General features: G+C 48.1%; 1 protein-coding gene across 21 annotated transcripts in view; it reads right to left on the reverse strand.

Annotated features, from left to right (window-relative positions):
- The window catches only part of KTN1 (kinectin 1), a 70,351-nt gene that overhangs the window by 54,708 nt on the left and 575 nt on the right, over positions 1 to 15,068 (reverse strand). For 3 of the 21 annotated variants that reach the window (XM_040700728.2, XM_040700723.2, XM_015287306.4), the window contains exon 2: positions 3,068 to 3,168. The exons of 14 other annotated variants lie outside the window; for them this stretch is intronic. The gene's annotated coding sequence lies outside the window, so the exon portion shown is untranslated. Of the gene's footprint in view, positions 1 to 2,361; positions 2,431 to 3,067; positions 3,169 to 4,212; positions 4,268 to 15,068 lie in introns of those variants that run through there. 4 more of the 21 variants (XM_040700724.2, XM_040700721.2, XM_046941487.1 and 1 more) reach the window with 3 other exon arrangements.

Below are 15,068 nucleotides of genomic sequence, written 5' to 3' on the forward strand. Positions count from 1 at the left end.
CACACTTCATATTAGCCAGCTGCAAAGAGGATCATCCCCAAAACAGCTTCACTCCCAAACTCATCCTCCCACCAGCTCACCCAGCAACGCAGGCACTGGAAGAAGGAACTTAAGCCTGAATTGACACACAGAACAAAACGCAATGAGATTCTAAAATGCAACAGGTTCAGCTCCTCATCCATACAGCAGGGGCGAACAGCTCAGGTAATGCCTGAGCATCGACTACCCCAGGGCTCAAAGACCATGGGGAAGGGCTGCCTGAAACCCCAGAGATGGTTCATTTCATGTCAGCACTGCTACTGAATTGCAGAGTTGGAACGTAAGGGTTTCTTTTTTGGGGGGTAGGTGTTTGCTTTTTAATTTAGTTACAGCAGTCCTATAACATCACAAAAAAACCAACCTGTTCTCTGTGCACCGAGACGTGACACTGCAGGCAGCAGAGCTCCTGAAACGTGACACTACAACAGCAGGCAGCAGTGAAAGCCGGGCCATCACAGCAGGCAGGGATTTCAGCCCATCAAACTTGCCCCAAGCTTGTTAACACCTGACTAATTGCAGCAGGTAATGAGCCCTTGCAATGCCATGTCCTCCACCTTCCTATTCCAGGGTTACACTTTCCCAAAACCACTCTGCTCTGCAAAGGAGCAGACTGAGGAATGGAGCATAGGAATAGAGTGAGGAATAAACTATACCTGAGCACCATTTTAAAGGCAGAAAAATAAGATGTTACATCCGTATCTCACCTGCCACCTGCGTGAAAGGCACAGCTCCCAGTAAGCTCACACCACTTTCTTTCAGGTTGCCTTTTGAGCTGCACAGTTGAAAGGTGTGCGACAAAAGCAGCAGCCATAACCCAGAAAACTCATAGATCTAAACTGACCTGCAGCTTTGATCCAGATGGCAAAGTCCAATCCACTTTTTTCACATTAAACCCTGCATCCAGAGCTACACCTGACAGTCTGTTGGCAGAAGTCCTCTCTAAACCCAGAGCTGGAGCAAAGCACAGCAAACAGCAGTGCAAATTTGAAAGGTTTCATTTAAATACAGCCCTGACAGCTTGACTTATACAGCGAGAGGAAAGCTTTAGTTACCAGTATTTACACACCGAGCCATTCAGGTATTAAAGTAACTCCCACCTGGGAAGGAAATCTATTCAAGTGCAGCTCAACAGTGCCCAAAACCCCCTCCCAACTGTTAACAGCAAGAGGAGGAGACTTGTCAATAAATCTTTCCCTTCTTCGCCTGATTACACTGATACAATTAAGCCATTTGCAGAGCATGATCTCAGCACTTCAAATACCCTCTAGGTAAATATTTTCCATTCCAAACGTGCCGCTGTTTGTACCATCTGTTGGGCTCTGCCTGCTCTCAGCTGCTTGATGTTAGTTAACAGAAACACACGATTTATTAAATTCCAGAAAAGAGTAACTTTGCTTCAACTGAAGCCTTTTTGTTTTCTTCCCACCCTTTTTAAATATAGCTTTGGAATCAGCACCTTGAAAAAAAAAAGAATGCTGCAGCAGCCCTGCAGCTGATGAGATATATCCCAGCTTGGAACTAACTTCAGCAAAAGCAGAGCGAGCAACCTCATGTTGACACAGAGATAGAAGCACACACTGCGGGCTGGCACAATCCTGTCCCAGCACCCCAAACCCACCCAGACCCCTTTGGTGAAGCCTTCTGGGGTTGCTGGCACCAGTACATAGAAACCGTTATCACTCAGGGCTGAAAAACCTTAAGAAAGAGAAGTTTTCTTGCCACTTTTACAAAGGGATGATTTGGGATAAAAATCAGCAGCTGGTAGGGGTGCCATCAGGACCAGAGGAACACATTCTCAGCCCCACCAGGTTGCACATTTTCCCTTGAAATTCCATCTCCTAACACACAACATTAATGTCAGTTTGAGGTTCTGTCGGCATCCCAAGCTGGGCAGCAATACAGCCAAGGTCACTACCACAAAAGCTCCAAAGAGCCAAAACATCCCCAGCTGTATCTCCCGTTTGCTGTCACTTGCATTGCCTCAGATTGTACAGTTTAACAGCACCAAGGGCTACACAGCCAGCAACACTAACACCAAGGATAAGAGGAGCAGCCTTGTGGCCACTGACCTGCCAGCAAGCACACTGAGCCAGCTGCACCTGTCAGCTACACAGAATGGCTTAGGTAGGAAGATACCCCACAGCCCCCCATTCCCACCCCCTGCCATGGGCTGGTTGCCCCCCCACCAGCTCAGGCTGCCCTGGGGTCCACTCTTGGGCACCTCCAGAGATGGACACCCACAGCTTTCTGGGCAGCCTGTTCCAGCACAGTAAACCCAACATCGAGTTAAGCCTTAGCTTTGGCTCTGCAAGCAACACAAACCTGGGTTTACATTCTCTCTCATGCCATATTACCTCCTCTTTCTCAGCCATATCAGAGTAGGATTATCTACTAAAAATAAGAGATAGACATACCAGATTAATGGCCAAAGCCAAGTTTACTCTATCAGCCTGAAGAGCAGATCCTGAGCATCATGGGGCCACTAGCAAGATTAGCCAGGCACAGATTTAAGGCAGGATTCTTGGGTCAGCACCTGAAATCTGCGTGCCCTGCACCTAGATGGGAAGGAGAAGCAGGCCTGCCTGTTCTGCTATTTTGATCAACTGTTGGGGAAGTTAGCAGAGGTTTGTACAAGCCAAGCTGATGCAACAGTCCAGAACAGCTCGGGTTTACTACACACAAAAGCCATTTACACAAATTTTAAGCCATTATGCACCTCAACAAAGGCCTTCTGACATCTGCCCAGTCTGTTGTATAAACACCCATCGCCTCACTCACCTCCTCTGCTCACAGCCCTGCAGCTGCACGTCGTTACCTGGCTGAGCTCTCATTGCACCCTCCTCATCCCCTCCTCCATCTGCTGACACAATGCAAACATCATCATGCCCAGCTCGCTTCTGCCAAAACCATGCAGCTCTCAGCTGGGAGGCTACCAGGCAAGCTAACACCCATGCACTTTAATGCTCTTCTGACACAGCACGAAGTTGCACTGGCAAGAGTGCATTTCTTCTGAGCCACCCACACCTACCTGGCTGGGCTCTAGGAGCTCTACTTGGATCAAACGAGCTCTGCAGCACTTGTAGCCATGACGCTGCTCACTCTGGTCACAAATAAGGCTCAAACTCCAAGCTAGAAAAAAAAAAAAAACACCCACAAACCCTAAGATCCTCTCCTGAGCAATTTGAGGCTGCTACATTCATTTTACTTCCACATCCAATTCAGCCTCCACAAGCACAGGCAGACAGGGGAAAGCAGCTACAAGCAGCAGCTCCATGGTACCCAAATTCCACTTGTGCTTTCACAGCAATCTGCAGAGAAAAACAGCTCGAGAGAAAGCTCTTCTCCAGTGCATACAGTAAATTTACCTAAATATACAGTCTTGCATTATATACCTTGCTTATATTTAGAAAAATCAATGTAAAATAAGGAGACAGAAACAAAGTGGAAAAGGTCTTCAGCTCAACTTTTTTTTCTTCTTCTTTTAAAACATCTCTGCAGATCACTGTGAAAATATGAATGGAATCCAAGAACTGGGAGGCTCACTTAGGAAAGTGAAAAAAAAAAAACAACAGGTTTTTATATAGGAGAGTGCAACTATTGAAGGAAGAGCCCCAGGTGTGTTACCTGCCCACAGACCCCTGCAGAAGCAGTGACCACCTCAAGGGCTCCCACAGCCCCACAGCCTCAGGCACCTGCAGGGGGGGGGCACCATCTTATCCTAGCACTATCAGACTGTCATATTGAAGGTCACTCTCCTCCTGTTCATAAGCTGCCTTTAGGTACCAGAAGGCTGCAATGAGGTCTCCCCAGAGCCTTCTCTCCTCTCCAGGCTGAACACCCCCAGCTCCCTCAGCCTGCCTTCGTAGGAGAGGTGCTCCAGCCCTCTGAGCATCTTCATGCCCTCCCTGGACCTGCTCCAACAGCTCTGCATCCCTCCCATGCTGGGGGCCCAGCACAACTCAAGGAGTTCCTCAAGAACCCAAGTTGTTCTCCTGGGGTATACATACCTGGGATTGCCCCAACCCAAGCACAACAAGAACAGCCTTCATTTATTGCTTGATTCCCCTAATTACAACCTAACTCAACCCTCATCTGTTGCAGTCAGACGTGTCAGCACACTCATTGGCATTTCTCCCAACACACAACGAGCGCTGTTCCCAACCAACCACTCACCCCATAGGTCCCACAAGCAGCAGTGCTGATGGAGCCACAGAGAGGTTCTGACTCTGCAGGGCTGCTGAGCACTGCAGTCCCTCCAGCAGAACCAATTAACCTTTGCCCTCCCCCCCCCCCCCGCCCGATCAAGCAGTCCCACAGCCAGGCTGTGCACACCCCAGCAATGTCACACTATTGCCTGGCAAAGCTCCACCCACAGTCAAGGTCTTGCATGGAATTGGGGAGCAGAGGTAATGGGGTAAAAGGCAGACGAAGCCTCAGCATAAGTGAGAGAACGTGGAAGTTTTCCTACAGTACATCACCAACGTTTTCCTGCAAGGGTGTATTACACTCATAGTAAGAGCACTAATTTTGTTCCTATTAGAACTTCTTTCCCCTATAAAGAAAATTAATCAGGCAAAGATATTTTTAGTACGACTACCATAAAAGCAACTTCGCCAAGACATAAATGCATATTTAGTGGATGAGAGCAGAAGTCATCCCCTGCCAAGGCAGGTATGAGCCCAGGAGAATCGTTTTAGCATTCAATTTCTGAGCTGAAGCATGTGCCTGCAGCCCCCTACCCTGCTGCAAGAGGAACAAAGGAAAAGGAAATGACTAATCAAAGCAACAGCGCGTTAATATATTTTGGTATGTGGAAAGGGAAAATTGTAGTGCTTATTTTTAACATTCCCAACAGGGGAATGCACTTCCATACGTATGCCAGCCACCACGTAGCCTCAGCAGCTCAAAGGAGGGGGGGGGGGGGGGAAGAGAGGCTGAGTCCAGGCAAGGAGTTACGTGCTTTCTTCCATCTCCCTCCTAGCAGCCCGAGGCTCTGCGTGTATATATGCACAGAGCATATATAATTCCCATCCTGTGCTCCCTGCACTCTGTGCCCCCACTGGAAGCTCTTAGAGGCAAACATGGGAATAGATCTGCTCAGCACAACAGGGCAGGAGCCCAAAGGACCCTTGTGATAACTCAAAACGAGAGCTTTCCATGCCCACCCTAAAAGGGACCAGAGCCAATCAGTGCAGTAGCAGCCTGCCCTGGTCATTTGTGCACTAGGATGGCACAGCACAAACGCTGCTGGTCTGCTGCCTGTCCGTCCGATTGCAATTGTTCCACCACTTTGTAATTAAGGACTACAATTCCCCCTTCTTGCCAAGCCCCAGAAGGCTCATTGTAACAAAACCATTTTAAATGAAGCCACTGCTGAACTGTAACAGTTCAGATCCCCATAGTTCTGACACTGTTAAACACAAAAGAAGCAGAAAAACTAACACTGACCATTCCTGCAATGGGCTTTGCAATCACCACCCTACAGGCTGCTGGTCGCCCAAAGCTTATGCAGGTCTTTATCCTGGCGCTGCAAAATGACAACCTCGGTCATTCCACCAGCAAGATTTTCCCATTATTTCTGTTCAGTCTGCTATGCAAAGAGACTGGACCACGGACAAAACAAAAAGCGCTTCGTTAACCTTTCTGCAACTCAACGATCCCTTTGTTGAACAGCAGAGGACAAAAGGAGAAGGCACAGCAGAGGGATGCTCCATGTGAATTCCTAGAGGGAAATGCGATTGCCCTACCTTGGAAACAGGCAACAGGTTAGAGGAAAGTTGTTAATTCATAGAGGGAAATCAAAACCTTTAAGTGATTGCAAATCGTATCTGATTGAGATGCTTTCATGTGGTTTCTTCTCACTACCTGAAGTTTCGAGATAAGGCACAGGTTCATGTCTCAGCAGCGGAGGGATTTCAGTTGTCTCTGAAGAGAAACAAAGTGTGTTTGCTGCATCAAAGTTACAGTGAATGTGGCACAGATCTAGCTACATTGGAGCATCCGAAGGCAGCAACCAAACACCACTGCTACACCTTACGTCCAGGCTAAGCCTTGATAATGCTTTGGCAATTCTTGGTAGTTCTTCAGCTCACCATGCAGGTGAAACCAGCACTTTTCACCCTTCATAACACACACAGCAGGTTGGAAAAAAAGTGGGGAAAAAAACTTCCAGCACTCCAGCAACCAAAGTTCACAGAATGGTGATACATTTTCAGACATGCCAAGAGTTTAAAACTCAGGGGAATGCAGTTAGTTCTCAACCCCACGGCTTTAGAAGAGCAGCTTCAGCTTAGGTTAGGTGATAGGAGGAATGCAGACTTGACATATAGAAGTCAGAGCTCCTCCAAGTTGACAGAGGCATCATAAATAGAGGCATCATCAACACGCAGAGCACAGCTTCCAAACTAGGGCCTGGGAGCCCCCCAGCCTGGCGCTGCTGCACACAGCTGGGGAAGCACTCCATCAGCACAGCTATTTTTGCCTTCAGTACTACATCCCGCAGTCACAGCAGAGGAAGACACAAAACCGCAGTAGGATTCAAACAACCTGAGCTGGCACCGCTTGCTCTCCTCGCTTCCCCCTGCTCCAAACTACCCCAGTGCCATACCCAGCCCGTCAGCTTCCTTCCGTCTTACCTCGCAGGGTGGGGCTGAAGCCAGAGGACAATGCTGGCATGGGAACAAATGCATCCGTGGCCTGTTCCTACCCACTTTTAACTGCAAGTTGGAAATATGCTTTCAGTCATCGGGGCAACGAGCTGCTCGGTGTGGCAGCAGCATCGCCTGCAGCCTTCGTGTCCCAAGTCCCCCAGCAGCCTCCTGCTCCCAGCTCAGCCAGAGGCAAAGCAGAGCCCAGGATTGCAGGGAATGTGCTGTGACGGATACAAGAGGCCCCCAGCAGTCCTTTGCTAGCAGCAATCAGTGAGTTTTAATTCCTGGTTACGTTGTTAAGAACGACACCTGCAAGGGAGGGCTGGATTTTATCACAAACTGTGCATTACATTTAAAATCCAATTGCGAGATTAAAACCCTGCGCTGTATTTATAAAATCCATCAAACACAGAGGATGGGTCAAAGTACGCTGAGGACAGAAACTGCACCACAGAAGCTGATGATGGGTTTGCCACAGCGTTGCTGCTTTGACTTTCTGAGCCAGCAGACATCTGCACCAAAGGATGAGTAGCATCCCATTGCCAACACTCACTTCTCAGCCAGGTTAGCTGCTCCCCAGCACAGCTCTCCTTCCACACGTGCCCTGAAGCATGGCATTACCCAGCACAGGATAGCAGTGGCACAGCTAAGCTGCTGATACTCTTAGAAAATATTAGTTAAAAGCTTCAAAATGGTTGGGGAACAAAAAGCTTTAGAAGCAATCCTTATACACAGCATCAGCAGCATACAAATTACTCCAGCGTATTTCAAAGTATAAATTGCATTATGAGGTGCAACTTTCAACTCCATTTCAAAGCACAGTGTGAAGTTTAAGGAACTGCTGCTAAACTGGGGTGATTTCTCTACTGAGACAGCGAAGTGCTGAGGTTCCTCCCCACCCTCCTTCAAGAGAAGAGGCAACCCATTTCTCAAGGGTGGCACTGCAGGCTCACATCACACCCACCCCAAACACCTACCATGTTACTGCAGGCACCTCACTGCTACAGCTGCACCAAGACACCGTTCTTTTACCTCTCAGACCACTTCTGCACAGCAACACATGCAGGAAGCAGCACAGTATTCCAGCACATGGTCTTAAAGATCTGCAGTAGAACAGTAAGCTGTTCCAGCACCAGGGGAAAGGCTCCTCCACAGCTTCTTCATGCCCTTTAGTTATGCCTGAGCCATGCCGTGAAGCTCTCTTTGACCACCTTCCTCCTGTGGGCGTCGATTCCATAGATGAGCAATGCTGAGGATTGCTGGCATTGCTCTGAGCATTAGCACAGCGTTCCCAGTTCCACGCACCAGTTCACTGTATAATCCCATATGCAGCCTAGCACTGGGAGCTTCCCAGCAGACAAGAGCCACACTACAGATGAGTTCAGAGTGCACCTCTACAGGTTTGCTGATTTCCTCCACTTGTGACCATAAGGACAAACCTCCTAAGAGTGACCTCAAAGCTGCATTTCATTGTCATTGTCAGAGCTCTGAGTTCAAATCAATACCCCAACACCCTGGAAACGTCCCCTACAAACAGCCTCATTACACATGCACACACTCCAAAGCAATCGGCTGAACTGATCAGCATGCTCAGATGTGAACTACAGCTTTCACGAACATGTAGGCTTAAGAACATGCTAGGTTGCTTTAAATAATGAAAAAAGAAACCTAGAAATGCTCAGCAAAAGAAATGCAGAGTAATTTAGGTCATTTCCCTCATGCTTCTCTGGGTTCTCGCTCTCCTTGCTTTACTGCCCCACAGTCTGCTCCTCCTTTGGCATGCAAGGATTTAATAAATATTTCACAGCAATCACACAGATACAAACTTAATTGCCTCCAACTTTGGTTACACCTCTATTGCTCCTGCAGCCTGTAATGGAGAGGGGGGATTAAGAAATCAATTTAGAAGTAGGCATGCCAGACACACAGCCATGAAATTCTTCCTTTGGAAGAATGGGGGAAAAAAAAAAGAGGAAACCAGGGGGTGAGGCATGAAAACACCTCATCCAGGATCTTCATTGGCTTTTACAACTTATGAAGCAGAACCCATCAGCTGGCACTCGGTGCATGGCTCAGCCTGCAGCCCACACGAGGCAAGCTGTAATCATGCCTCAGCAACCCTCCCACCAATCCACGTGTTTAAGTGCATCAAGGAGGAGACGAGAGCCAACCTATCACCCCATAACCACCCTGTGAGCTCCCACCCATGCAGGGAAAGCCTCACGCCGCTGTGCATTTTGTACCAGGCTCTAACCCATTAAAAGCTACTTTAAACAAAAATAAATGTGTTTTTACACACACACACACACTAAGCTGTAAAGAGGTTTACTAAATTTAGCATGCAACCCAATCCTAGCAGCAGTGTAGCAAGGGCTGGGGATATGGAAGTGACCTTAAAGGAAGGTAACAAGTGAGGACTGAAGGTAGTGCCTAGCAAGCAGAAATCCTAACACACCCCACAAATCCTCCCTGAAGCCTGGCAGTTTCTAAGGCTTTGAGATACTGCCTCTGTCTCTCTTTTGGGCAATGCTTGTCATTGGCAAGGACACTTTCCCAGCAAACAAGGCCAAGAACTCCTCTCTGGTCAGTCTGAATATGGAGAAGTGAAGATTCTGGTGGATCTCTGCCACTGCTGCAAATACAAAATGAGGCAGCATGGGTAATGTGAAAAAGCAGCAGTTTTTAATCAATTCATCTCAGCGTAAGCCACACATACACCCGACAGGTATTTACACAAGCAAAGGTCAGTAGGTGTGAGCTGGGATACAACATTCACTCACATGCTCCATTTGCTAGCAGCTTCCCAACATCACCCCCACTGAGAACCACAGACACCTCCTGGTCAGCGAGGAGGATGTGCTGAGCCCTCCTCCCTGGGTTAAACAAGGCAGAGAAGTTCCCTTCCAGGCCCAGGAGGAAGAGCCCTTCTGCCACAGCACTGCTCAATTCAGAACTGAAAATGCCTTTTGTAAGGCTGTACAAAATCTGCTGTAGTCCTTCTGCCTGCTGCTCTCGGATGAGACCGACAAGGGCAGAAGTGATACTGCAACATGGTCCACATCCCCATTCAGAGGGCTTTCTTCCAAAAATGGGACTCCATTGCATATAAAAACCACAGGCACTAGCCTTACTTTCCCTTGTGTTACACAGGAAGGCAGGAAACTCCAACCTCCCTGTGTGCCAGGGAGCTCAGACAGAGCTGCAGTGGGCAGGAAGGAATCCACCTGACCCGGAGCAGGGAGCGCAGCTGAGTCACAGCCCTGAAATACTTCTGCCATCGGGCACTCGCCTTGAGAGCTTGGGAACTGCTCACTTCCTCCCACAAACCGGGCTGTGCCAGTTCTGGCCTCACTGAATGAAGATCTTCAACTCAGAACTCCCCAGCAAACAGGCTGAGGGGGAAAAAAAAAATAAAAATAGTCATAGGCAGTGGTCAGATTAAACCAGGAACAACACAGTTATCAGCTGCCTGACATTATAGGCTCTCTTATCAGTCAGTCATGATTTGGTCCAATCCTGGCACCCTCCCTAAAGAGCTGAACCTTGTGCAATAGCTTAGTCATCATCTGCCTCGACAGCTACGCACTTGTAAATGGATTACAAGTCCTCCCCAGTGCCCCTGCCAGCAGCAGTCTCCTTGCAACACCCCTCAGAAAGGGACAGCAGTGGGATCACGCATGGCATGGCCTGCACCACCACACAGCTCAAGGAGGGGATGCTTTCATCTCCCAGGCTCAGCAGCTTCCTTCACACGGGGTGCAGGCAGAGCTAAGACACCTTTGCACGCAATGGCAGGAGCAGGATGGGCTAGAAACTGCCTCTGCCCCAGAATACCCCGCCTGCCATTTTAAGTCCACATTGGAGAAAGTAACTAGGAGCAGTGCAGAATGAAGCCAGCGTTTCTGCTGTAAGAAATGCTCGTGGTGGGGACTGGAAGCTGGATGTAAGAGAACGAGGGGCCCAAAATAACCAGGCTGGGTTGATATTGCTGTAGCTGTGACACAGCGAGAGGTTACAGACACTGGACCAAGGGACTTCCCCTCTGCGGGATGGGAGCTGGATCACGTTTGGAAGCATCGTGAATCATGGGCATAAATATACCATCCTTAAAAGCCTTCAACACCCACGTAATCCCAAAGCTTCATTCTGCCTGGGTCATTCGCAAACGCTGCATGAGCTGGACGCCAGTCAGCCTGGGGAGAGCCATTCAATTAATACACGTAGTCCAAAAATGAGGAGTCACGTTTTGCTGAGCAACACTAAAACACCTCCTCTGATACAGCAAAAAAAGCTTTCCCTGATGCTCAACTCAGCGTTCAACCTGAAGAAAACCAGCACCTTTGTTCCAGAGCCTCAGCTCTACAGCACGGAGCTGTTTCCCTCAAAGGGCAGCAGGTAGCAACGTGTCTGTGCTCCGGAGCAATCTGCAGCATCACCCAGCCCTGAGCAGCTCCAGCCAGCACAGCGCAGAGCAGACAGCAGGGTCAGCAGTCTGGCATTGGAAGGTGCCAGCCTGCACACTGCTTCCAGCACTGAGGTACTCACAGCTCCATGGGACCTTGCCTGGTGATAAGATCACTGCGAACACTCGGACTTTGCAGCAGCACTTTGCCTCCATGCTGAGAGAACCCTGTGATAAGTGTCACTTTGCAGAGGTTACTGTTTTGCTTGCATGGGATGTGAAAGCCCTGTGCAGCTGACAGTGACAGCAGCAGTTTGCCGGTACCGCTGGTGGAGAACAACGCTATTCGTAATAGGGATCATTAAGGCAGGAAAATGAGTAGCTTGCCAACGCTGCTAATTTACAGACACTTTCTCTGAGTTATTATGCAGCCTCAGAGCAAGCTGAGATGAAGTTCAACTCGAAAAGTGAGAAGGCTGCTCCCCTTATACATAAGTCTTTGAAAGACAAGGGGAACAAACTGCAGCTTCTTCTGCTCAGCAAGAGGAATTTAGAGCTGTGAACGTTGATAAGCGAGGTAGGACACGAAGTGCTAACAAAACCAAAGCACGTTATAGAAAACAAGGGGGAGAAGTACAAGAAAGTAGTTCTTTTGCTTGTGATTAACCCAAAATCTCACCCTTCCTGCCCCTCCTCTCCCTCCCATCCCCCAGACGCTGCACAGCAAAACCGAAGGCTCGACATTCCTGAGCTACTTCTTTGCATCACATAGAAACAATATTCTTCATATTTGTGTTAGGAAGAGCCAGAAGGAGCCTCCCAGAGCTCTCACGTACATACTTACAGCAGAGACCTTTTCTCTTTTTCCCCCGTTTCAGCAGCATCTAAAAACCTTACTAAAAAAATCACCTTTTTAGTTAGATGGGAAGCATTAAAAAGGATCATGAGATTTGCATTCTTTAGCACCTCGGATTAGTACAGTTTCCACAGCCGTTATTTCCCCTTCCAGCATCCCACCAGGCTGCCATTAAAGAACACCCACATTTGAGCACGTTCTGGCATTTCCCATACCAACAAGGCGCCGGAGCATCCTGGCCAGAAAGACAGCAAGGCAGCAGAATTTATGCATTCACAGGCGATCTCCATTCAATGTCGTTGCACAGACAGACATTGCACCAAGCCTGTCCTGTGCCCGGCACCTATTTTTAGGGCCTAAGCTGACCTGACAGTGCCCCCATAAGCTCATTTATTCAGATTCACTTATTCATTCTAATATAATCTAATTAAAGTGCAGCGCTCCTGCACACAGGCAGCAGTGTGGCAACCAAGGCAGGACAAAGCTCAGGCACAGGCACCTGGCCCAGGAGCTTCTCCTGTTCGTGTGTGGAAAAACCTTGCAGAGCAATTGCAGATCCTGACTGCATGGGTCCCCGCTCAGCTCTGCAAACTGCAGCAGCAGCCTGGCTCAGCACAGGCACGGATCAGTGCAACCATCGCTGCTCCCACTCCAAACTAACTGGAAATAAAAGATACAATTAAGCGCTGTGGAGGAAACATCCCATGCTCTCAGGCAGGGCTCACAGCAGCAGGCACAGCATTCCCAAATCAGAGAGCACAGGCAACCTTCAAGAAGTGTCAACAAGTCCACATTTTGTAAAACATTACTTTGAAGGCTTCACCCTGGCAAGAGCTGCTAAGTTTTCAACGCTCAGAAGCAGCCATCTCTCTGCAACCAGCTGGAGTTCAGACATGCGAGCAGGAAGAGAATTTTCAGCTTCTACAATATAAATACATGTATATTTAAAGGCATCACGCGTTCTATCTGCTTGGCCATCTCATACAGCGACAAGAGGAGAAATAGATTCCTGCAAGCCACAGTCAGGCAGCACTCCGATCCATCATCTCTGCAGTTGGTGCACAGTCATTGACAAGAAGTGATTTGCCTGGCACAGATTTAGCCCCTGTGTCATCAGCCTAAAATCATTACCTGAGGAACACCAGAATGTTTGGGAGCTTACGACAGAGAGCAGGCCCCCAAACCACTCATTTTGTTAAGAATAGTCCAATTGTGCTTCATTTGCCAACATAGCTGAGCAGAGGATGCTTAAGAACTAAACATAAATGTATACAACTCCCTTTCTAGTAAAAAGGTTTTGATGGGTAAAAGATTTTTATCAGGAAGGAAACAAGAAGAATATTGATGAGAGGATAGGAAGGAACATAAAGACTTTGACTCATTTACCCTTTCAGAACAAGCAGCTATGAGGGGATACAACTGCTCCTTCTAATTGCCTCAGGGAGGGAAAACAACTGCCTAAACCAAATGGCAGTTCTAGAACAAACACAAATTATACAAGCCAGCCATAAACTGCATTAGACTGGCAGCACAGCAATTGTTCTGAGACCTACAGGAGGCTCTGGAGCAGCTTTCCTGAGGAGGTGGTGGTGTAGACTAAACTGATCAAGTTTACCCCAAAAGCAGTTACAATACAAGCAGTGCTGACAACACAGATGTTTCCTATACACTGAGAAACTAAACTTGATCTTTCTGAGGGCTTCCTTCTGCCCCCAGCCTCTCACCAGACCGCATGCTGGCTCCGTGTTTGGAGCAAGCGGTAGGAAGGGCTCTCCTGCTACAATATTATCTGGGATGGCACTTGCCCTGCTCATCCAGGGGATGGAACTCAGGAGCTGGAGTTCTCAGCAGTCACTGGTGAGAGATGGGTGTCCTGGCAGCAAAGGGGAAGGGATTAGGAGCAACCAAGCTTGATGCTTAAAATAAAACAAGTGTCCTCTCCCGCCACATCCTTAGGGTAAGGGTCTCAGCCAACAGTGTATTTGAGCTACACCCACAGCCTCTGAAATCCACACAGAATTTCAGTTCTGGAAGGATTCTGTCAATCCCAGGTTTACGGTGCCAATGCTCAAGCGATGATTAGACAACTTTGAGTCAGAATCTCAGACAGACAGAACAGATGATGCAAGGGCAGGCTGTTCTGTGGTTAACGCAGCAGTTTGACACAGACCTGATGAAGCCTTTCCCTTCTCTTTAAGGTGTTTCAGAAGCAGTCATTAGCAGACTGATTTACCCAGAGTAAGGTTTTTATGACAGTGGGGTATAAAGAATCAAATTAACAACTAGCTGTATACTTCATACCCTCCTACTACTGCTATTTCTGACAGCAGAAAGCATCTTCTTGAAACTGGTTAGATAAGGAGGGGGAAAACTATGTAACAAAAAAGGTATGTATGTAGTAACTCTAACAGAGCACTGGCATTCGCATCCAAACCCTAACCCTTCCCCGCCACAGCTACACACAAAAGTTATTTTAATCACAGTATACAGAAAGCAGCATCAGCATATGAGGCAAGAGAAAAAATATGCGGTAAAGCAAGTTGCATAGCCTGCTGGTGGACAGGAATCACAGAGCAGTTATGGGAAGGAGAGCAGCGGCACTGCTAGCCTGAACCTCACTGTGCAGCTGGGAATGGGAGAACTGAGGACTCCCTCCTACTTCCACAGCACTCTGAGATCCTACCAGGAATTTCTGCCTTGTCATAAGCGAGGAGACGTTAAATAGGACTTGACTTGTCGGCTACACCTGCTAAATGCCATATGGACATTGCTGGGCAGAGGCGGCGATGGAGGTATTGAAAAGAAAGGGGGAAAGAGGATTTTAAGTAGAGAACGACTACAGTGAAGTATCAGCTCAACTCTTCTTTGTAGAAGCGAACAGTGGGAGAGTCACTCCTCTTTAAGTTCTTCCATTCGTGACTGTACGCAGCACAGCCCTTCATAAAGGCTGTCAATTGATGAGACTGAAATACCTCGCTAGAAAGTAGCATTAGGCACTGCTTAACACAGAAAAGATACTATAGTGTTATTCTTAACAATGTATATTTAATTAAAACAAGGAGTGGGCTGGAATTAGCTGGGCCAAAGGGCAAGGCCAAGATGGAGCCTCACTCGTAGGAAA

The sequence above is a fragment of the Gallus gallus genome, chromosome 5 (genome assembly GCF_016699485.2).
Source record: "Gallus gallus isolate bGalGal1 chromosome 5, bGalGal1.mat.broiler.GRCg7b, whole genome shotgun sequence".
Classification (NCBI taxonomy): Eukaryota; Metazoa; Chordata; class Aves; order Galliformes; family Phasianidae; genus Gallus; species Gallus gallus.